Genomic DNA, 23,847 nt, shown 5'->3' with positions numbered 1-23,847 from the left:
AAAAGCTTGGGAAGGAAATACGGGGACATTAACTGATTTGGGAAAGGATTTGACAGGTTCCAATTTGGGTGTACAATGTAGGAAAACATGGTAAGATCATTATGGTATTGGAGTAGCCTGAATCCTCTGAACCCTAAAAAACAAACAAAATAATCGAAGCTCCTTCCAAAATCTGCTAGAGAGTAGAATAGAAAATAGGGCAGGGGCAAAGAAAGAAAAAGGTCATCTCACCTTGGAGAGGGGAAATCGACATAAAATCTCAAGAGAATAGGAAGACATTTTTCCAACACTCCACTACACTAACAGAAGAAGGAGGTCTAGAACCATGAAGCTAGGAAGTACAATCTTATCCACTTATCTCTCCTAAGAAAACTAACCTCAAGCATTCACAATGAAAAGAACTGCAGTCAAATCATAGATAAACTTATTGTAGCAAAACTTGAAGGAAAGTTTATGTCTCCACAATGAAGGTGCACAAGAGAGTCCCACAAAAGTTACCTAATCAATAAAAATTAGTCCAAAGAAGTTAAGAAATTGTTACAAATTATATATTAATAGCTTAATTAAGAATTACACAAACTCATAAATGTGGTGAATAGAAAAAATTATGATTTGATAGATTGCTGGAAAAACTCTGAAAGAGTTCTAAATAAAAGAAAAAAATCACTCCCAAAATGATGACTAAACTAGAGGGGACACACACACACACACGAGCATGAATAATGGCTTAAGAGAAAGAAAACATATAGAGGAGTTAATGTTTAAACAGCAAAATAAAATAGAAATAAAAGGGGATTCAAAAGAAAATGATAAAGATCACTGGAAGGTAGGCAAGATCCAACATGGAAACTATGGCAATAAAACAGAATACCAAAACCACAATTCAAAAATACTTTTTGAAAAAAAGAAAGGCTGAAAATACATATTGCAAGGCATATTGTATATTTGGATAAATGACCTAGAATAGGATATATTCAGTCACAATTGGGAAAACAAAGGAATTTTTAATAAAATGGAAAAACTGAGGTGCGGGGGGCAGTAGTTTGAACATTTAGGCAAAAACATCAAGATATCTAAAAGGCAAATAAAATTAGATTGCTGTTAGACTTTCTGACAACAGTACTTTATGCCAGAAGATAACTGAAGAAACCAATTTGAAAAACACGATGAAAGGAAATGTAAGCCAGTAATTTTTATATTCAGGCAAATTGCCATACATACATACAAGTCAAGCTGAAAAGCATCCAACTATTAGGAGCATCAAGAACCTAGAGAATTACTTCCATGAGCATTCTGAAGGAATCAATTAAAATAAAAGTTTCAGGCAACCTAAGTAAATTGGGAGCCATCAGCAAGATGTTCTGGAAGAAGTTGTAAGGATATATTTATCTGAAGAACTAAGACTAAATGATGGTTATAGAGAAAACAGTATAGTCAAAATAACTATACCCTCTAAAAGTATAGATACATTATAATTATTTTATACTGGATTAGGGAGTAAAAACTGATACTAAATGAGGTAGTCCAACAGATGGCACCTCAAAATAATTTGAACCTACTTCTAAGCTTCTGCATATAAATTCGAGTCTAAAGGTAGTAGTGCAGATAGAGAAGCAAATTACATGATACCACAGGAAGAAACATAACAAATTCAGAATTCCTCAGGACACTTGACCCAGGTTTTTCAACAAGTCAACATTGTAAAAAACTATATAGAAGAACCATTCAACATTGTTGTTTAGTCACAAAATTGTGTCGGACTCTATTGAGACCTCATGGACTGTAGCCCACCAGGCTCCTCTGTCCATGGGATTTCCCCATTAGAAATAATCTAAAAAACATAATAAGCAAACACAGTGAGTATTCCTTGCTTGGATCCTATCCTAACTCAAACTCAACTGCAAAGACATGTTTTTTTGAATTTGGGAACACTTGAATATGAAAAGGATGCATGTGTGTGCTTCATCGCTCAGTCATGTCCAATTCTTTGCGACCCCATGGATTGTAGCCTGCCAGGCTCTGCTGTCCATGGGAATTCTCCAGGCAAGGATACTGGAGTTGGTTACTGTAGGGAACTAGGTATAAGGAAGGTTGAGAAGTGCTTGCAAACGAGACTCTCAACCAGGGCTGAATATTCTTGCAAACGAGATGTTCTGCCCAGTGTAGGGAACTAGGTATAAGGAAGGTTGAGAAGTGCTTGCAAACGAGACTCTCAACCAGGGCTGAACATTCTTGCAAACGAGATGTTCAGCTAAGAATCCTCTGTTTGTTCCCGTGGGAAAAGAACATTTCTTGCACACAAAGATGTTTCTCTGATTCCTCAAAAGGAACAGACCCAGGGACAAAATGGATTCTAAGTTGATAAGGAAGTTTCCCAAAACAAAGTCTTAGCAGCAGTAAATAAGTCAAGGTAAAGGTTATCTCGCCCTGCGCCTGCGCAGTGTATAGTCTCTGAATCATAGTGCTTGGCAACTTGCCCTGTAGGTTGTTGTGCAAGGGATATAAAATAAAGCAGCTGTATGAAGCAAGTGTTAAAATACAAAGATTAAAACCACTCTGCAGTGTTGGTGTTTCATTCCGTCGCCAGCAGGTTACCATGCCCTTTTCCAGGGGATGTTCCCAACCCAGGGATCAAATCCAGGTCTCGCACATTGCAGGCAGATTCTTTACCATCTGAGCAACCAGGGAAGCAAAAGAATACTGGAGTGGGTAGCCTATCCCTTCTCCAGGGGAACTTCCCAACTCAGGAATCAAACCAGGGTCTCCTGAATTGCAGGTGCATTCTTTACCAGCTGAGTTACCATGGACGCCCTATGAACAGGATAGTGCTGTGCTATACTTAGTCGCTCAGCCATGTCCAACTCTTAGCGACCGCATGGACTGCAGCTTGCCAGGCTCCTCTGTCCATGGGGATTCTCCAGGCAACAATACTGGAGAGGGTTGCCATGCCCTCCTCTAGGGGATCTTCCCAACCCAGAGGTCAAACCCAGTCTCCTGCATTGCAAGCAGATTCTGAGTCACCAGGGAATTAGGTCATAATAAAAATTATAAGTACGTAAGATGTGATAATGGCACTGTGGTTATGTAAGAAAATGCCTCCCCTTTTAGGAGATGCACACTGATGTACTTAGAGGTTGAAATGACATGAATTCTACGATTTGGATTGAAATACTTTAGTATAAATAACTGGAGGATAGATGGAGCAAGTTTAGCAAAATATTAATGATTGGGTGATAGATCACATTTCATAATAAAATTTTTTTAAAAAATGAAAAAATGGCATCCAAAAGATTTTTCCAGTAGTCATGTAAGGCTGTGAGAGTTGGACTGTGAAGAAAGCTGAGCACCGAAGAATTGATGCTTTTGAGCTGTGGTGTTGGAGAAGACTCTTGAGAATCCCTTGGACTGCAAGGAGATCCAACCAGTCCATTCTAAAGGAGATCAGTCCTGGGTATTCATTGGAAGGACTGATGCTGAAGCTGAAACTGTAATACTCTGGCCACCTCATGCGAAGAGTTGACTCCTTGGAAAAGACTCTGATGCTGGGAGGGATTGGGGGCAGGAGGAGAAGGGGACGACAGAGGATGAGATGGCTGGATGGCATCACCGACTTGATGCACAAGAGTTTGGGTGAACTCCAGGAGTTGGTGATGGACAGGGAGGCCGAGTGTGCTGTGATTCATGGGGTCGCAAAGAGTCGGACACGACTGAGCGACTGAACTGACTGACTGAGATGAGATCGTCTTGGATTATCCAAGTGTGCCCTACACAGACAGAGGAGAATATACAGAGCAAGGAAGTAATGTGGCCATAGATGCAGACACTGGTGTGATACAGCAAGTTGTGATGCAGCATTGATGTGATGCCAAGGAATGCTAACCACCACCAGAAGCTTGAAAAGGCAAAGAATGAAATCTTCCCTAGAAGTCTCTGGACGGGATTTGGCCCTTCTCACAATTTGAGTTTGGACTTCTGGCCTCCAGAACGGTGAGACAATAAAATTTTACTGTTTTAAACCACTAAGTTTGTGGTAATTTGTTACAGTAGAAACAAATTTGTGGCAGCTTGTTACCCTATGAAACAAATACACTAAATTCATTAATACTCATAGTGTCAAGGGGGAAACTCAGCAGGGCCTAGAGTCCCCGTGTCTCTGAATGGCCCAGGAATATTTGCTTTTCCATCTCCGTAGAAGTGTCTTCTCTCCTCTGTAGCCCCAAACCACTACCTCTAACATCTTTGTCTTCAATTGAGAATGGCATTTGGGATGAGGATTTTGTCCTTTTTGGTGAGTTATTCAGTTTTCCTGGTCTCTACCATGTATACATGTTAATAAAATTTTGTTTGTTTTTTTGCTATTAATTTATATTATGCCAATTTAATTCTTAGACCAGCCAGAGGAACCTAGAATAGTAGAGGAAATTTTCTGCCTCCCTAGGATAGAAAAGACTCTGATGCTGGGAGGGATTGGGGGCAGGAAGAGAAGGGGATGACAGAGGATGAGATGGCTGGATGGCATCACCTACTCGGTGGATGTGAGTCTGAGTGAACTCCAAGAGTTGGTGATGGACAGGGAGGCCTGGCTTGCTGTGAACCATGGGGCTGCAAAGAGTCGGACATGACTGAGTGAGTGAACTGAACTGAGGATAGAGAACAAATTGAGGCAACACATTTCTCACTGAGGAATAGTGATATGGTTCGTATACTGGATACCATGACATGCTGCTAACTTTGACTAGAGCTGGAGCAGATGGGGGATATGAGATGGGTTCAGACATGTAAAGCCTACTGCTTAGGCTTTACAAATTAGTTGACCCTACATTAAAGTAGAAGTCTCAGTGGTAGCTAAAGATAGTGATGGATTTATGGAAAGTCCCAGCAGGTGAATCACAATGCAAGCAGTTGGGACGATGGAACAAAGTCAAGCCATCTACAGTGAAAAATTACATACTTTTTGTAAAACAGTTCCTGGTGGACTATTGAGCCCTGGTAAAGATGAAACACTTGACAATAGAACACCAAGTGGGTATACCTAAGGAACCTCCTATCATGAGCTGTATTCTATTGGTATTAGGTCCATTTCATCATGAAGTCAGACAGATCCAGCAGCCATCATAGTAGCATGGAAGTGGTACATCTGGGCTCTAACTCAAATGGACCTAAAGCACATTAATAAGACACTAGAGCAGGCATCCCATAATCCTGTATTCCCCGCCATACTTGGACTAGCACTGCTCCCCCAACTCACACTGATGGTCATATAAGAGGAGGAAGATACGATACAAACAAATGAAATAACGGGAAACAGCCTGCTGCTGCTGCTGCTAAGTCACGTTAGTAGTGTCCGACTCTGTGTGACCCCATAGACGGTAGCCCTCTAGGCTCCCGTCTCTGGGATTCTCCAGGCAAGAATACTGGAGTGGGTTGCCATTTCCCTCTCCAGTGCATGAAAGTGAAAAGTGAAAGTGAAGTCGCTCAGTCGTGTCTGACTCTTCGCGACCCCATGGACTGCAGCCTACCAGGCTCCTCCACCCATGGGACTTTCCAGGCAAGAGTGCTGGAGTGGGGTGCCATTGCCTTCTCTGGGAAACAGCCTGAGCTTGTTTTAAATGATTGAGATTGCTTTGCCATTGTATTTATGGATGACATAATGCGATACTGGAATTTCCTTGAAACTAATCAGGAGTAGACAGCATAGAGTAATGAAGACTGGTTGTAGACTGATAATTGTTAAAACTGTATGATGCATATGTGGAAATTTATTATATCACTCTCATTATTTATGTTTCGCATTTTCCATAATAAACATTTTTGAAGTAAACTGGGCTTCCCTGTGTGGCTCAGATGGTAAAGAATCTGTCTGGGTTCGTTCCCTAGATTGGGAAGATCCCCTAGAAGAGGGAATGGATGCCCACTCCAGAATTCTTGCCTGGAGAATTCCATGGACAGAGGAGCTTGGTGGACTGCAGTCCGTGGGGTAGCAAAGAGTCAGACATCACTAAGCAACTAACACTTTCTCTTATTTTCATAGACAAGAAAATAAGGAAGTCCTCAGTAACCACCACGGTATTGAATCTTCATTACAAAATATGATTTCTTGGAATGATATTCCATATTTTTCCATCACCAAGCCAATTAGCCTACCAAGAAATTTAACAGTGACGAATAGCAGTGGATTGGAATGTTATGGTATTCAAAGTATTATTTTGTATGTAAGGGGCCGTTTTGTGCCTATCACATTGGCAAGATGCCGAATGCTGAACTAAACTATAAAAAGAATAACGTCTTTATATTCAAAATCAAGAGCCGACAATATATTTATTGTCCTATTTACAAAATGTTCAGTTTGTAATCCAGTTTCTTTTGCATCTTCATTGAATAAATCTCTTAATTATACAACCACATAAGTAGAATTATAGCATTTTAAAACTTAAAGTTAATCAAAAGATCATTTACTCTAACTCTTGTATTTTACAAATAAGGAAACAGGATCTTTTGAAGTTCCCAAAATATAATAGACTGAGCTAAGACTAAAACCCAGAACTTTTGCCTCCCAACCCAGTACTTCTTCCACTACAAGCTCTAAAACATAAGATAATGTCCCTTTCAAAAAAATTCATCCTTATTGCAGCTAATATAAACTTTCCAATGAATACTGAAGAAAGCTTTCCCACACACCTTTTTAATAACTCCATCTCCTCTGCTACCCTAATAGACAATGAATGTTTTAAAAGAGCCTTTGTATCTGATATTGTCAACCTTGATTTAGTTTGGGAATCAGTTAGCCTTAATTACCCCAGATCTATCACAGTACCTGCTATATTATTCTAACTGGTAGTTAATAAATGTGCACTGGAGAGTAAAGGATGTGGCAGGTCTACTTGTCAACAACTGCAAAGCTTCATCTGGAAGCAAAATGATTGTCACTTTTTGTCAATAAGATGAAAGAGGTGATGTGATATATTTCTAAGGCATGTGTGTGTGCTCAGTCGTGTCTGACTCTTTGCAAGCCCATGGACTATGGCCCTTCAGACTCCTCTATCCATGGAATTCTCCAGGAAAGAATATTGAAGTGGGTAGCCAATGGCACCCCACTCCAGTACTCTTGCCGGGAAAATCCCATGGACGAAGGAGCCTGGTAGGCTGCAGTCCATGGGGTCGCTAAGAGTCGGGCATGACTGAGCAACTTCACTTTGACTTTTCACCTTCATGCATTGGAGAAGGAAATGGCAACCCACTCCAGTGTTCTTGCCTGGAGAATCCCAGGGACGGGGGAGCCTGGTGGGCTGCCGTCTATGGGATTGCACAGAGTCGGACACGACTGAAGCAACTTAGCAGCAGCAGCAGCAGCAGCAGCAGCAGCCATTTCCTACTTCACAGGGTCTTCCCAACCCAGGGATCGAACCCAGGTCTCCCACATTACAGGTAGATTCTTTACCTCTGAGCCACCAGGGGAGATACAGACACAAATAGGCTTGAAGCCCTATAGTCAGTGTGAATCTTTTCTTTGTTTTGTGAAATGAAACAAAACTCATTTCCAACAATTCAAGTTGGTTAAGTGGCATATAAAGTGTTTCTTGATTTATGTAAGAATCACAAAAACCCAATATACAGTTTTATTTAATCTAAGTAATGAAGAAAAATTGATATAATCTAACAAAATGTATTAAAGTTTTAAAGTTCATAATTAGAATATATGCTAAAACCCCATCACTATTTCTCCAAAATAATTTAAAATTCATTTTAGAGAGTAAAACTATTTTTTAAGTGTCAAAGAAATTTAAAAAAACCTGAATAAATTCACTTTCATGCCTGAAACAATCTACAAAACAATTTTTAAAAACTTAATAATTATTTCTTACAAATAAATTCTTGTCTGTTGTATTTTATTTGTAAGGGGAATTCATTTTTTGCTTCTATGCACAGAATCTCTAATACTGTAGGAAGGTTCTTTGAATAGGAACACTTTCACTTGACTCCAATAGAAATATTTTACTGCTCTGGATAAATGAGTTACAGCAAATTAAATAGCTGATTCTTGTGTTTATGAGGGCTTCTTAGTGCACCCTTGTGGTCAAGTAATGAGTTACAAATGCAATCTTAAAAATTCCAGAACATAAAGCCAGATGTAAAAGAAGCAACTGTGAGTCATCTGTTTTGTACTTTCAGAAAACACAAGCCAATGTGTTATCTGGCAAATGGGGTGTGGGGAATGGTTTAGCGTAAGTTTTGTTTTTTGAAAAAGAAACACAAGATAAATGATTTGAATAAGAAAAGACAAAAAGATTATCTCAAATGAAGTTTGTAAGAAGGCCATTGAAAATAATGTTGAATAATATCAACACTGAACAGTATCAGTGGATTCATTTACTACAGTCTGCTTGTTCAAGCTTCTGTGTTCTGTCATATGAGAAATAATAGTGTTTGGACAATGCTTTCTAGGTTTTTCAATTTGTCAAATATAGTCACAATGGCACCCCACTCCAGTACTCTTGCCTGGAAAATCCCATGGACGGAGGAGCCTGGTAGGCTGCAGTCCATGGGGTCGCTAACAGTAGGACACGACTGAGCGACTTCACTTTCACTTTTCACTTTCATGCATTGGAGAAGGAAATGGCAGCCCACTCCAGTGTTCTTGCCTGGAGAATCCCAGGGACGGGGGAGCCTGGCGGGCTCTCTATGGGGTCTACGGGGACACACAGAGTCGGACACGACTGGAGCGACTTAGCAGCAGCAGCACCAGCAGTCACAAGTCTTACCTACTTTTTTTTTTTTTTAGCTGAACACAAGAATGTCTTGTCCTAGACAGAAATGGATGTTTTGTTCACATTAACTGATATACCAAGTGAGATATAACAGTTTTTACCTTTGAAAAATAAAAAAGCAAAAGAGCACTGTATTTACTTTTGAAAATAAGACAACAAAGAAAAATATTTACAGTTAGACAGCAAGTTTGAGATTTCTGAAAAATTAACTTTCTACAAAAGTATTATATTGCATTTCTACATATATGGATATCATAATGAAAAAAATTTGTCTGGGATATGTAAATTTATATAATAGAAAAATATAGCCTAAAGCATTTCTATTTCTCCTGATAATTCCTAAGAGACTTGTGGTTAACACAGATAACTTTATATTAAAAAGAATCTCATGCAAAGGTAAACTAAGCAATATACAGAATATTTATATCAGTGTGTGCATGCATGCTAAATCGCTTCAGTTGTGTCCAACTCTCTGTGATCCTATGGACCATAGCCCACGAGGCTCCTCTGTCCATGGGATTCTCCAGGCAAGAATATTGGAGTGGGTTGCATGTCCTTGTTTGTAATAGGGGCCTCCCAGGTCTCCTAGTGGTAAAGAACCCACTTGCCAATACAGGATATGCCTGAGACAAGTGTTTGATCTCTGGGTCAGGAAAATCCCCTGGACAAGGGCATGGCAATTCATGTCAGTATTCTTGCCTGGAGAATGGCACAGACAGAGAAGCCTGGAGGGCTACAGTCCATAGGGTCACAAAGCGTTGGACAAGACTGAAGTGACTTAGCATACAGTGTTTCAGTTCAGTTAAGTCGCTCAGTCGTATCCGACTCTTTGCAACCACATGAATCGTGGCACGCCAGGCCTCCCTGTCCATCACCATCTCCCGGAGTTCACTCAGACCCACGTCCATCGAGTCCGTGATGCCATCCAGCCATCTCATCCTTGGTCGTCCCCTTCTCCTCCTGCCCCCAATCCTTTCCAGCATCAGAGCCTTTTCCAATGAGTCAACCCTTCGCATGAGGTGGCCAAAGTACTGGAGCTTCAGCTTTAGCATCATTCCTTCTAAAGAAATCCCTGGGTTGATCTCCTTCAGAATGGACTGGTTGGATCTCTTTGCAGTCCAAGGGACTCTCAAGAGTATTCTCCAACACCACAGTTCAAAAGCATCAATTCTTCAGTGCTCAGCTTTCTTCACAGTCCAACTCTCACATCCATACATGACCACAGGAAAAACCATAGCCTTGACTAAACGGACCTTAGTCGGCAAAGTAATGTCTCTGCTTTTGAATATGCTGTCTAGGTTGGTCATAACATTTCTTCCAAGGAATAAGCATCTTTTAATTTCATGGCTGCAGTCACCATCTGCAGTGATTTTGGAGCCCCCCAAAATAAAGTCTGACACTGTTTCTACTGTTTCCCCATCTATTTGCCATGAAGTGATGGGACCAGATGCCATGATCTTCGTTTTCTGAATGTTGAGCTTTAAGCCAACTTTTTCACTCTCCTCTTTCACTTTCATCAAGAGGCTTTTTAGCTCCTCTTCACTTCCTGCCATAAGGGTGGTGTCATCTGCATATCTGAGGTTATTGAGATTTCTCCCGGCAATCTTGATTCCAGCTTGTGTTTCTTCCAGCCCAGCATTTCTCATGATGTACCCTGCAGATAAGTTAAATAAGCAGGGTGACAATATACAGCCTTGACGTACTCCTTTTCCTATTTGGAACCAGTCTGTTGTTCCATGTCCAGTTCTAACTGTTGCTTCCTGACCTGCATATAGGTTTCTCAAGAGGCAGGTTAGGTGGTCTGGTATTCCCATCTCTTTCAGAATTTTCCACAGTTTCTTGTGATCCACACAGTCAAAGGCTTTGGCATAGTCAATAAAGCAGAAATAGATGTTTTTCTGGAACTCTCTTGCATTTTCGATGATCCAGCGGACATTGGCAATTTGATCTCTGGTTCCTCTGCCTTTTCTAAAACCAGCTTGAACATCAGGGAGTTCACGGTTCATGTATTGCTGGCTTGGAGAATTTTGAGCATTACTTTACTAGGGTGTGAGATGAGTGCAATTGTGCGATAGTTTGAGCATTCTTTGGCATTGCCTTTCTTTGGGATTGGAATGAAAACTGACCTTTCCCAGTCCTGTGGCCACTGCTGAGTTTTCCAAATTTGCTGGCATATTGAGTGCAGCACTTTCACAGCATCATCTTTCAGGATTTGAAACAGCTCAACTGGAATTCCATCACCTCCACTAGCTTTGTTTGTAGTGATGCTTTCTAAGCCCACTTGACTTCACATTTCAAGATGTCTGGCTCTAGATTAGTGATCACATCATCATGATTATCTGGGTCATGAAGATCTTTTTTGTACAGTTCTTCCATGTATTCTTGCCACCTCTTCTTAATATCTTCTGCTTCTGTTAGGTCCATACCATTTCTGTCCTTTATCGAGCCCATCTTTGCATGAAATGTTCCCTTGGTATCTCTAATTTTCTTGAAGAAATCTCTAGTCTTTCCCATTATGTTCTTTTCCTCTATTTCTTTGCACTGATTGCTGAAGAAGGCTTTCTTATCTCTTCTTGCTATTCTTTGGAACTCTGCATTCAGATGGTTATATCTTTCCTTTTCTCGTTTGCTTTTCGCCTCTCGTCTTTTCACAGCTATTTGTAAGGCCTCCCCAGACAGCCATTTTGCTTTTTTGCATTTCTTTTCCATGGGGATGGTCTTGATCCCTGTCTCCTGTACAATGTCATGAACCTCATTCCATAGTTCATCAGGCACTCTATCTATCAGATCTAGTCCCTTAAATCTATTTCTCACTTCCACTGTATAATCATAAGGGATTTGATTTAGGTCATGCCTGAATGGTCTAGTGGTTTTCCCTACATATATACAGTGTTTGTAATAGCAAATTTGTAAACAATCAAATTGATGACTAAATTACTGTATATTCACAAAATGCAATGATGTCAAAAATGTATAAATGTTACATGCAACAACATTAATGAACATAAACAATTTAAATATAAGTGGGAAAAATAAGTTCAAGAAGTTAAAATGTGGCATAATTCATTTTTATAAAATTAAAAAATGAAAACAAAACAACCTACCCGTTGACTATGTCTCCAATTCAGTTCAGTCGCTCAGTCATGTCTGAATATTTGCGACCTCATGGACTGCAGCACACCAGGCTTCCCTGTCCATCACCAACTCCCAGAACTTGCTCAAACTCATGTCCATCAAGTCGGTGATGCCATCTAACCATCGCATCCTCTGTCATCCCCTTTTCCTCCTGCCTTCAATCTTACCCAGCATCAGGGTCTTTACAAATGAGTCAGTTCTTTGCATCAGGTGACCAAAGTATTGGAGTTTCAGCTTCAGCATCAGTCCTTCCAATGAAAATTCAGGACTGATTTCCTTTAGGATGGACTGGTTGGATCTCCTTGCAGTCCAAGGGACTCTCAAGAGTCTTCTCCAACACAACAGTTCAAAAGCATCAATTCTTCGGTGCTCAGCTTTCTTTATATCTTAGCAGTGACATAGCTTTAAAAGCAACATAATATCCATATATGATCCAAGATAACAGCAACTAGTAGGTGGTGAGACTCAGGGTGGGGGCAGAAATTGTAAAAAACACATCATTAGATGTTTTATTTCCTGAACTGAGTGTTAGGTTAATTAGCATCAGTAACACTGCTTCTTTTAAACTACACTAATATAAGAAAACAAACTAACAAATAAGATATGCAAGAGCTACTGAAGAGAAAGAATGGTATAATAAAGACAAATATTAGTCTAAGTCTATGCTCCTGGAATACCTCAGAAACACTAGGATACAAAGGAGGACAAATGTTAATCAATACATAAGTTTCTACAAAGTACAGAAAACATCATAGATATGTAGTATAGCGGAGCATTACAGATGTTCTAAAATTTTGTAGTTCATCTCTGAATCAATAATTTGCCTTCCACTGATCTATTCACATATAGGTACATAAGGGCAGAGACCACATGTCTGTTGTTGATCCTTATGTGCCCCCAAAATCAAGTGCTCCGCACATAGCTCTACTTAATAAATATTTTATAACAAATGGAATGTGATTCAAATATTAACCCAGTCTATACTCAAGAAGGCCTCAAAATTAAAAGGGAAAAGTATTTTCCAAAAAAATCATTGTACACACACTTTAAAATCACTTACATGAAAAAAGACCTTGAAACACATTCCAAAGTATATGATAATAATTGACAATATATTTTTATCAGAATATTATCTGGAAGATCTTTATCTAAAGTAGAAAAACAAAAATTTTCCCTTTATTTTCACCCTTTATTATTTTAAAATTTTAAATGCCATCTTTTCTTTCTAGTCAAATAACTTCTGCTTGATGGTTTGTTATAAAACTAGGAATTCTGCCCACCAGCAGTCAAGACAAATAGCCTTTGCCTCATTAGAGAATCTGGTGTGTTATGAGAAAAAGCCAAGGCAAGAAGAAACTGGAACATGAGATAGGCCACGAAAATTGCAAATGATTTAAGAAGATGCCAGCTGGCCTGAGGGAGAAGTAGAAGAGCCTTTCCTGGAATAAAATTCAATGATTATGCCAACCTAGAATTGGGTGAAATAGGGCACTAAGCAGAAAGTCCTGGTTAAAGGCCAGACAACTTAGTAGGAAAGATGAGAAAGAGAGCAGGTGGATAAACTCCACTGCAAACTCAAGTGTTGAAAACAGCCAAACTCATAACTATTCAGTAGAAATGGAAAGATCTTGAGAAAATAAATATTAGTAACTTAATTTTTTTAGAATTAATTTAATTTGAAAACCAAAATGTCACAGACGTATAGGATTTATCTCTATTTTCAACATATCCTCCCTACAGCAAACTCAAAAAACAACATGCTGAAGGAAATATTTATTATGTGCCTGTTAGGCGCTAGGTACTTGAGTTAAACCTGGAGAAAGTGTACTTCAAATGAAGCAATAGAGGATGACCAGAGTATAGCTAGGAGAAGTGTATAAGGAGGTGTGAACATCTAAAGACGTAAGACTATTTCATACATGTGAAGAATTCTGAGTAAAGTGTGGCTGCAGTATAGAGTATAAAAAGAAGAAATGGAAGATATTGGATTGAAATTGTTTGGGTCAGATTTAGACAAAAGGCCTCTAAATAATATTAAGCTTTTACTAGATTTTATTTTTCACGTTAAATGCTATGAGAAGTCATGAAGTGTTTTAGCCAAGTTCTTAATCAACTAAGTGTTTTAGAAGAATTACTTTGGTTACAGCAAAAGGAATTTATTAGAAGAGAGTGAAAGCAAAGGAAGGGAGAGATATAGAAAACATTAAAGATGACTAGGTACAATAAAATGGCAGTACTCCTTCTGGCCAAGAAGGTGTAGCAGGGACTGAATTTACCTTCCTACTTGAAGCAACTAAAGAATGGAAAGGAAATACATGAAACAACATTTCCAGCATATTACATGAAGGACAGTAATTCCTGAGATATGAAGTTCATAGAGGTGAGTTAGATCTACTACTATCGGACATGACTGAGTGACTGAACTGAACCATCCAAGCTTATGCCTTAAAACAATTTCCTGCATTGTACTGCAGTGGGGGTAGTTACAATGGAGGAAGCTAACAGAGTCTCTGGGCAGAGAAAACAGAGCCGCAAATCCAGAAAAAGCAAGGTAACAGGAGTCAAAGGAAAGCGTATCACTTAAAATAGAGCTTCACAGAGACTGAACTCCAGAGAAATAAGGAGGGTTCCCCTCTAGGATGTAGACAGTACTCACTGGTACATTAATGTGAGTAAATAAAGGGAAAAGTTATCTAGTGCTCACCCAAACCAGAAACAGTGCTTGCTCCCACTAGCCAGATTATGGCTAGAAAAACTTCATATTTCAAGGTGCACTGTGTATTCAGAATGGTCAGTAATGGAGGAAAATTAGGCTTAAATTAAATGGTGCACTTGTCCTGAAAATCAAATTTTAAAAACAGGACCAGAACGAATCAAACTATTTCCAAATATTAACAACTTATTTGCATTGAGAATAAAGATCAAGAATATTTCTAGAAATACAAAAGTGTATAGCACCAAAGAAGTAAAATTTCTATTTCTTGCCATTTGGTTACAAAAATATCAATAAGCACCCCTAAAAAAGCAGGCAATTATGTTAGAAAAATCAATCAATCAACTGTAACTGACCCAGAGACCCACAACTGGAACATATGTTAGGATGAGCAGACAGAACATGAAAACATGTAAATCATTATAATTATTTTTATATATTCAAAAGCTAGAAAAATTGAACATGTTAAGTAGAGGCATATAAAAAAGAGAGATCATACATCATGATCAAGTGGAATTTATCCCAGAGATGCAAGGACGGTTTAATATCCGGAAATCAATCATTGTTATATATCACATTTACACACTGAAGAATAAAAATCCTATGACCATCTCAACAGACAAAGAAAAAGCTTTTGACAGAATTCAGCATCCATTTTCGGTAAAAACAAAAACAAAAATTCTCAACAAAGTGGGTATAGAGGGAAAGTACTTCAACACAATAAAGGCTATATCTGATAAGCCCATAGCTAACATACTCAACAGTGAAAAGCTGAAAGCATTTCCTCTAAGGTCAGAAACAAAACAAGGATGCCCACACTCTCATCATTTTTTTGAACATAGTATTGGAAGTCCAAGCCAGAGCAATCAGACTAGAAAAATGAATAAAAGGAATCTTAATTGGAAAGAAAGAAGTACAATGGTTAATTTGCAGATGACATGATACTATACACAGAAAAAAAGATACTTTCAAAAAACTACTAGAGCTTATCAATGAATTTGGTAAAACTGAAGGATACAAATAAATATGCAGAAATCTATTGCATTTCTGTATAATAACAATGAACTATCAGAAAAAGAAATTAAGGAAACATCCCATTCACCATCACATCAAAAAGAATAAAATACTTATAAATAAACCTGCTTAAGGAAGTAAAAGACCGATAGTCAGAAAAATTTAAGACACTGATGGAGGAAATTAAAGATAATACAAATGGAAAGACATACCATGTTCACATACTAGAAGAATTAAATATTGTTAAAACGACCATACATCCCAAGGCAATCTATGTATTCAATGCAATCCCTATCGAAATACCAAGGGCATTTTTCACAGAACTGGAAAAAAAAAATTCTAAAATTTGTTTGAAAACACAAAAGACCCTTAATATAATCAAAACAACTTTGAGAAAGAAGAACAAAGCTTGAGGTATCATGTTACCTGATCAAACTAGACTACATTAATAAAAGCAGTACGGTAGTCGCACAAAAACAGACACACAGATCAGTGGAACAGAATAGAGCACAATGAACCTACACTTACACGGGCAATTAATAAAGGAGGCAAGAAAATACAATGGGAAAAAGACAACCTTTACAATAGTGTGGGGAAAACTGAACAGCCATATACAAAAGAATGCAACTGAACTACTCTCTCACACCATACACAAAAATAAATTCAAAATGGATTAAAGACACATACATGTAAGACGTGAAAGCATAAAACTTCTAGAAGCAAATCATAGGCCATACTCTCTTTGACATTGGTCTTAGTAATATTTTTTTGGATAGGCAAGAGAAATTCTTCAGGCAAGAGAAATTTATTTATCCAAAGTAAACAAAAACACTAATTAGAAAGATGTATGCACCCCTATGTTCATAGCAGCATTATTTACAATAACCAAAGTATAGGAGCAACCCAAGTACTCATCAATTGATGAATGAATAACCAAGATGTGGTTATACACACACACATATATACACACACTGGAATATTACTCAGCCACAAAAAAGGAGTGAAATGTTGCCATGTGCAGCAAATGGATGACCTAGAGGGCATTATGCTAAGAAAAAGACAAATACTGTATGTTTTCACCTACATGTGGAATCTTAGAAAAACCAAACAAATGAACAAACCCAATAAAACAAAAACAGAGTTATAGATACAGAGAACAAACAGGTGGTTACAAAGAGGGATTGGGGGAAGAGAAGAAATAGGAGATTGAGATTAAGAGATACAAACTTCCAGTTGCAAAATAGATAAGTCACAGGTATGAAATGTACAGTGTGGAGAACACAGTAACTAAATAATATTTTTGGTCACATATCATAACTAGACTTATCATGGTGATCATTTTGAAATGTATGGGAAAAATCACTATGCTGTTCAAAGTGTTAATATTGATTGTTCAGTCATATCCAACTCCTTGCAACCCCATAGACTGTAGCCCATCAGGCTACTCTCTTCATGGGACTCTTCAGGCAAGAATACTGGAGTAAGTAGCCATTCCCTTTTCTATGTTGTTCCAAAAAGAACTAAGAAAGTGTTGTAAGTCAATTATACTTCCAACATTCAAACAAACTCGGAAACTAGGGAAAAGGTCAGATTTGTGGTTACCAGAGGCCAGGGATGCAATAAGGGGCATTGGATGAAGGCAGTCAAAAAGTACTAGAAACTACCAGTTACAAGATGAATAAGTACTAAGGATTGTGATGTATAACATGATAAATATAATTAACATTTCTGTAAGTTGTATACGAAAGTTGTTAAGATAATAAATCCTGAGTTCTTATCACACAGTTTTTTTCTGTCTTTAAATTTTCTATATGAGATAATGGATATTCACTAAGCTTACTGTGACAGTCATTTCATGACATATGTAAGTTAAATCATTATGTTGTATACCTTAAATTTATATTGTATGTCCATTATATCTCAATAAAACTGGAAAAATTAATTAATTAAAAAGTTGCTGTGCTGTGTTCACTCATGTCCTACTCTTTGAAACCTCATGGACTGGAATTTTCCAGGCAAGAATACTGGAGCAGGTTGCCATTTTCTACTACAGGATATCTTCCCAACCCAGGGACTGAACTCACATCTCCTGCATTGGCAGGAGGATCTTTACCACTGAGCCACCTGGGAAACCCAATTAAAAAGTAGAGACATATAAAATATATACATTGCAATGTATTAAAATTAGGCAGTGTGATTCCTCTAGCTTTATTCTTTATTCAAAACTGCTTGGACTATTCTATTCTATTCCTTTTCCTTTCCATACCTACTTTAAAATATATTTGTCTAACATTTTGTGCCACAGACAGCAAATACTAACAGATGAGTCATGCCAGAACTCTCCTTATAACATTTCTTCTGTCCTTTGGGGAGAAACAGGCCTGTTTGTAGGCTTCCCTGGTGGCTCACCTGGTAAAGAACCTGCCTGCCAATGCAGGAGATGCAAGAAACACAGTTTCCATCCCTGGGTCTGGAAGATCCCCTGTAGAAGGAAATGGCAACCCCCTCCAGTATTCTTGCCTGGAGAATCCCAAGGAAAAAGGAACCTGGTGGGCTCCAGTCCATGGGGTCGCAAGAGTGGGACATGGCTTAGCGATTAAACCACCACCACCACTAGGTAGGTTTTTAAGTCCTTTAACGTTGAAAACGTGTATCCCTTGGTATATAAAAGTCTTCCCCTCCAAAAGTTAGTGGTCTTTAACGTAAATTTCCTCACATTTATGTCCCGTTTGCACCAACAGCCAGCCAGCTATCTATCTACCTATCTATCTATCTATCTATCTATCTATCTATCTATCGGGTCATGCCAGCCTCAAAAACAAAGTATTGGTAAGTGCTTCCTTCTCTTTTGTTTTCTGGAAGAAATTATGTAAAACTGATCTTAATTATTCTTTAAATACTTGGTGGAATTCTCCAGAGAAACCACTGGGGAGTGTGTTTTATAGAAGCTTTCAAATAAAATATTGATTTTTCTAATATTTACCAAAGAATTCAGATTATCTATTTCATCTTGAGTTTTGGTGACTGGCAGTATTTGATGACTGGGTCTAGTTAACTCTCACTTGCCAATACCTATATCCTGATTTGGATAATGTACTTTGTAAGATGCCACTACTGACAGAAGCTGGAAGATGATTACATGGACTCCCTCTGTATTATTTTCACCACTTCTAGTGAAATAAATGAAAAGTTGAATTACAAAGAACACATGTACTTTTAAGAGTAATTGCTAACAATTTGTTAAATTGTACAAATTAATTCAACTATTTATTACTAAGAAATTCCTCCATGTGATTCTTAGTTTGTTGCTTATTTCTTTGATAGCATCCCTTTGTGGTTGAAATGGAAAAAAAAATAAAAGTAGCAAAATAAGTCAGTCTTCTCCAACCTTAATTTAGTAGGGGAAAAACCTCTAAAAGCTGGTGTCTATACTCACTTCTCATAGGTTGCATACCATACAATTGTGATGGGTAAGCTTTTTCAAATTGGAAGAAGTATTCTAGGATATGCTGATGTTTCAGTTGATAGGGATTTATTTTCATTATAACCAGTATTACTGAGACTTAACAGACTGTGAATTTTTTAATGGAGAGATATTTAATTATGAGTCATCAACCTCTCTCCTACCTGTCTAAGCAGGAAATAAGTTCTCCTCAACTTCTCCAAGAATTTTTTTCTGGAGGTGCTCAAAGAAATGTTTTGATTGTGCTTAAAAACCAGTCTGTCAGCTGCAGTCACCATGTCACATTTATACTCACCTTTAGCTCCTCCTTTTGGGTTTATGTGAGTTCATACTCTCCAACTACAGAAGTTCTTGGAAAAGAGTCCCTGCTTCTAGTCACGAAAACTCCAAGGCCCCTTGCTGCTGGACTCTAAAGGACTAGAAAGATGCTGTATGCAATGACGATGTAGAAATGCCTGTGAGAATAAACCCTGCTCTCCAGGGCCCCTGGGGGCACATTATCTACACAAATAGTTCTGTCAAATTCAGTTATCATCTCTTGTCTGAATACCACAGGTTCTTCAAGGAATGAAGGAAATTAAATCTCTTTACAACCCCTGTTGTTGAGTTTAATTCTCCTTTAAAGAGAAATGGGCTCAAAAGTTAAATAACCAGTTTCTCTAGCCTCTTGCTCTTCAAAAATCTGTCTGTACCCTAACTAAAACTCTTCCCTCTTTTTCTAATTAGGAAAGGAAGATACTTCACAGATACGGACTGATATTTGTGGTGAGTAGCATTAGAGAAAAGTGTCAGCATCATCTTTGTACCATCTTAGCTAGTAAAAAGCTTCCTGTACCAAAAGGATACATGGGAAAAAGGGAAAATGTGAACAGCAACAAGCCAGATCTCCCAGACATTAAATACAGTAGTAATAGATCTGGTAGAAAATTATTAGCAAACTTGGCTCATATGGTTTTATCAGAAGTGAGTATTTTGAGCCCAAGACTTAACCATTATGATGAGTCAGCAGCATTCTGGATCTCCATTCAGTATTCATGAGATTAAAGACTCTTTCAGTATGCCTGATATTCAAATGCCGTAAGAGAAAGTCTGGAATTGTTAATTTAATGACCTATTACCCCTGTTTGGCAGAACTCATCAGGCAACTGATCATTCATCCTTTGGTCAGAAATTTACCCCTGATGCAATCAGCCACAGAAAAACCTTTTAGACAGTACTCTTAAATGTTCCAAGAACATAATAGATTCCTCTGCAATTGAATTCTTGGTAGTAGATGGTCATGTTCAATGTCTCAAGTATTTGCAATAAATAAAATAAGACTGTTAAGCTCATCCATTGCTGGCATAGGCTTTGGAGTCAGACAAACCAAAGTTTCCCCTATGGGTGCCTCTTAACTAAAAATATAGGCCTGATATATTTTGCCATGTGAGTATTTGTTTGTGTTTCCCCTAAAGTTCTATGTTAAAATTCTAATCCTCAATGTGATGATGTTAAGAGATACACCTTTGAGGAGTATTTAGTTCATGAGAGTCGAGTCCTCAAGAATGCAGTTAGTGCCCTTATAAAAAGATAACTGGAATCTTGCTTCCTCACTCTTTGCTCTGCACCATGTAAAAATACAAGAATATAGCCATCTACAAGCCAGTAAGTGGGCCCTCACCGACAGGGGATCTGCCAGTCCCATGATTCATAACCGTGAGAAATAAATGTTTTTGTTTAAGCCATTCAGTCTGCAGTATTTTGTTAGAGCAACCCAAATTAATACAAAAATCCACACATGACCAGCATTTGTGAATTAGTGAGTGAATGATAAGTAGGTTGTTAGTAACAAGCTACTAGTATGTGCTATTTTTTTTTAATGGATACCAAAGTTAAATTATAAAAATAGATCTTTTGAGAGCACTTCTATCAACATGATTCAAAGCACTTGACGTATATTAACTCATTCAATCTTCACAAGAAACTTGTGAAGCAGTTATTATTATTATTAACACCACATTGTAGATGATGAAACTGATAAACAAAGAGATCAAATAATTGGTCCATTTATTGGTCCGCACAGTTGGCAAATGGCAGAGTCAGAATATGCTCCTGAATTGCCTAACTGCAGACTTTGAGCTCATAACCAATGCACTAAGCCATCTTTCAAATAAATCTGGGAATGACTGCCAAGTAGATTTCTTCAGTAGAACATATGAGAGAACTAATGAGAGAAACTACTGTGTTTATATTTACTGAATCTATAAGATGAGAAATAGTTTATATTTATTATTCTCCATGTATTAGACCATACAACCTTTGTGTTTTCATAAATCATTTCACAGGATATTCTATGGTTTTGCTGTAGGACATGCTGCTCAAGGTATAAAAATTCATTCCATAAAAACCATTCTCATTATCTCTTGAGAGTCAACTTCCATTTATTAAATTGCTAAATTTTGAAAGTGGAGAAATTTTATACATGGCACCAGTACTGTGCCTTTACAATGTCTTTCACATAAAGAATACATATGTCAGTTGACATAGAAAACTATTAAGAGGTAAAATTCCAGGAAGCTAGCTTTAGAGGTTTAATTATTCATTCACTTGTTTGTTTCAGAGACAAAGATTCTGTGATTTGATCAAAGAGAGTGTTCCAAGATCAATGGGACTGGAATGAGTTCTCTCAGCACCAGAAAGAACATAGGGAAGGGTCACAATATCCATATCCCAGAAGACAAAGGTAATACTGCTGGGCTTTGGGAGACAGAAGAAGAGAGTAAAATTCCTTCAGAGTGACACATTTAAATATGAGATTAAGTAAAAATTTTATAACCAGTGTACCAAGCTATTAGTGACTAATTTAGGACAGAAGCAAAAGCTGGAATCAAGATTGCTGGGAGAAATATCAATAACCTCAGATATGCAGATGACACCACCCTTATGGCAGAAAGTGAAGAGAAACTAAAAAGCCTCTTGATGAAAGTGAAAGAGGTGAGCAAAAAAGTTGGCTTAAAGCTCAACATTCAGAAAACTAAGATCATGGCATCTGGTCCCATCACTTCATGGCAAATAGATGGAAAAACAGTGGAAACAGTGCCAGACTTTATTTTTGGGGGCTCCAAAATCACTGCAGATGGTGACTGCAGCCATGAAACTAAAAGATGCTTACTCCTTGGAAGAAAAGTTATGACCAACCTAGATAGCATATTCAAAAGCAGAGACATTACTTTCCCAACAAAAGTCCGTCTAGTCAAGGCTATGGTTTTTCCAGTGGTCATGTATGGATGTGAGAGTTGGACTGTGAAGAAAGCTGAGCGCTGAAGAATTGATGCTTTTGAACGGTGGTGTTGGAGAAGACTCTTGAGAGTCCCTTGGACTGCAAAGAGATCCAACCAGCCCATTCTAAAGGAGATCAGCCCTGGGTGTTCTTTGGAAGGAATGATGCTAAAGCTGAAGCTCCAGTACTTTGGCCACCTCATGCGAAGAGTTGACTCACTGGAAAAGACTCTGATGCTGGGAGGGATTGGGGGCAGGAGGAAGAGGGGACGACGGAGGATGAGATGAGTGGATGGCATCACCGACTCAATGGACGTGAGTTTGAGTGAACTCCAGGAGATGATGACGGACAGGGAGACCTGGTGTGCTGTAATTCATGGGGTCGCAAAGAGTTGGACACAACCGAGCGACTGAACTGTACTGAACTGAGTGCAGCACTTTCACAGTATCGTCTTTTAGGATTTGAAATAGCTCAACTGGAATTCTATCACCTCCACTAGCTTTCTTCATGGTGATGCTTCCTAAGGCCACTTAACTTCACATTCCCGGATGTCTGGCTCTAGGTGAGTGATCACATCATTGTGATTATCTGGGTCGTGAAGATCTTTTTTGTATGGTTCTTCCGTGTATTCCTGCCACCTCTTAATATCTTTTGCTTCTGTTAGGTCCATACTCTTTCATACTGTCCTTTATTGAGCCCGTGTTTGCATGGAATGTTCCCTTGGTATCTCTAATTTTCTTGAAGAGATCTCTAGTCTTTCCCATTCTATTATTTTCCTCTATTTCTTTGCATTGATCACTGAGGAAGGCTTTCTTATGTCTCATTGCTATTCTTTGGAACTCTGCATTCAGATGGGTGTGTCTTTCCTTTTTTCCTTTGTTTTTCACTTGTCTTTTTTCTCAGTTATTTGTAAGGCCTCCTCAGAGAAGCATTTTGCGTTTTTGCATCTTTTTTTCTAGGGTATAGTCTTGATCACTGCCTCCTGTACAATGTTACACACCTCTGCCCATTGTTCTTCAGGTACTCTATCAGATCTAATCCCTTGAATTTATTTGTCACTTCTACTATATAATTGTGAGGGATTTGATTTAGGCCATACCTGAATGGTCTAGTGGTTTTCCCTTCTTTATTCAATTTAAGTCTGAATTTGGCAATCAGGAGTTCAAGATCTGAGCCACAGTCAGCTCCCAATCTTGTTCTTGCTGACTACATGGAGCTTCTTCATCTTTGGACTTTCCTGGCAGCTCAGACGGTAAAGCATCTGTCTACAATGCAGGAGACCTGGGTTCAATCCCTGGGTCAGGAAGATCTCTTGGAGAAGGAAATGGCAACCCACTCCAGTATTCTTGCCTGAAAATCCCGTCTTTGGCTACAAAGAATAAAATCAATCTGATTTTGGTACTGACCATCTGATGATGTCCATGTGTAGAGTTGTCTCTTGTATTGTTGGAAGAGGGTGTTTGCTATGACCAGTGCATTCTCTTGGCAAAATTCTGTT

The sequence above is a fragment of the Budorcas taxicolor genome, chromosome 9 (assembly GCF_023091745.1).
Source record: "Budorcas taxicolor isolate Tak-1 chromosome 9, Takin1.1, whole genome shotgun sequence".
Taxonomy (NCBI): domain Eukaryota; kingdom Metazoa; phylum Chordata; class Mammalia; order Artiodactyla; family Bovidae; genus Budorcas; species Budorcas taxicolor.
This window is presented reverse-complemented; position numbering follows the sequence as displayed.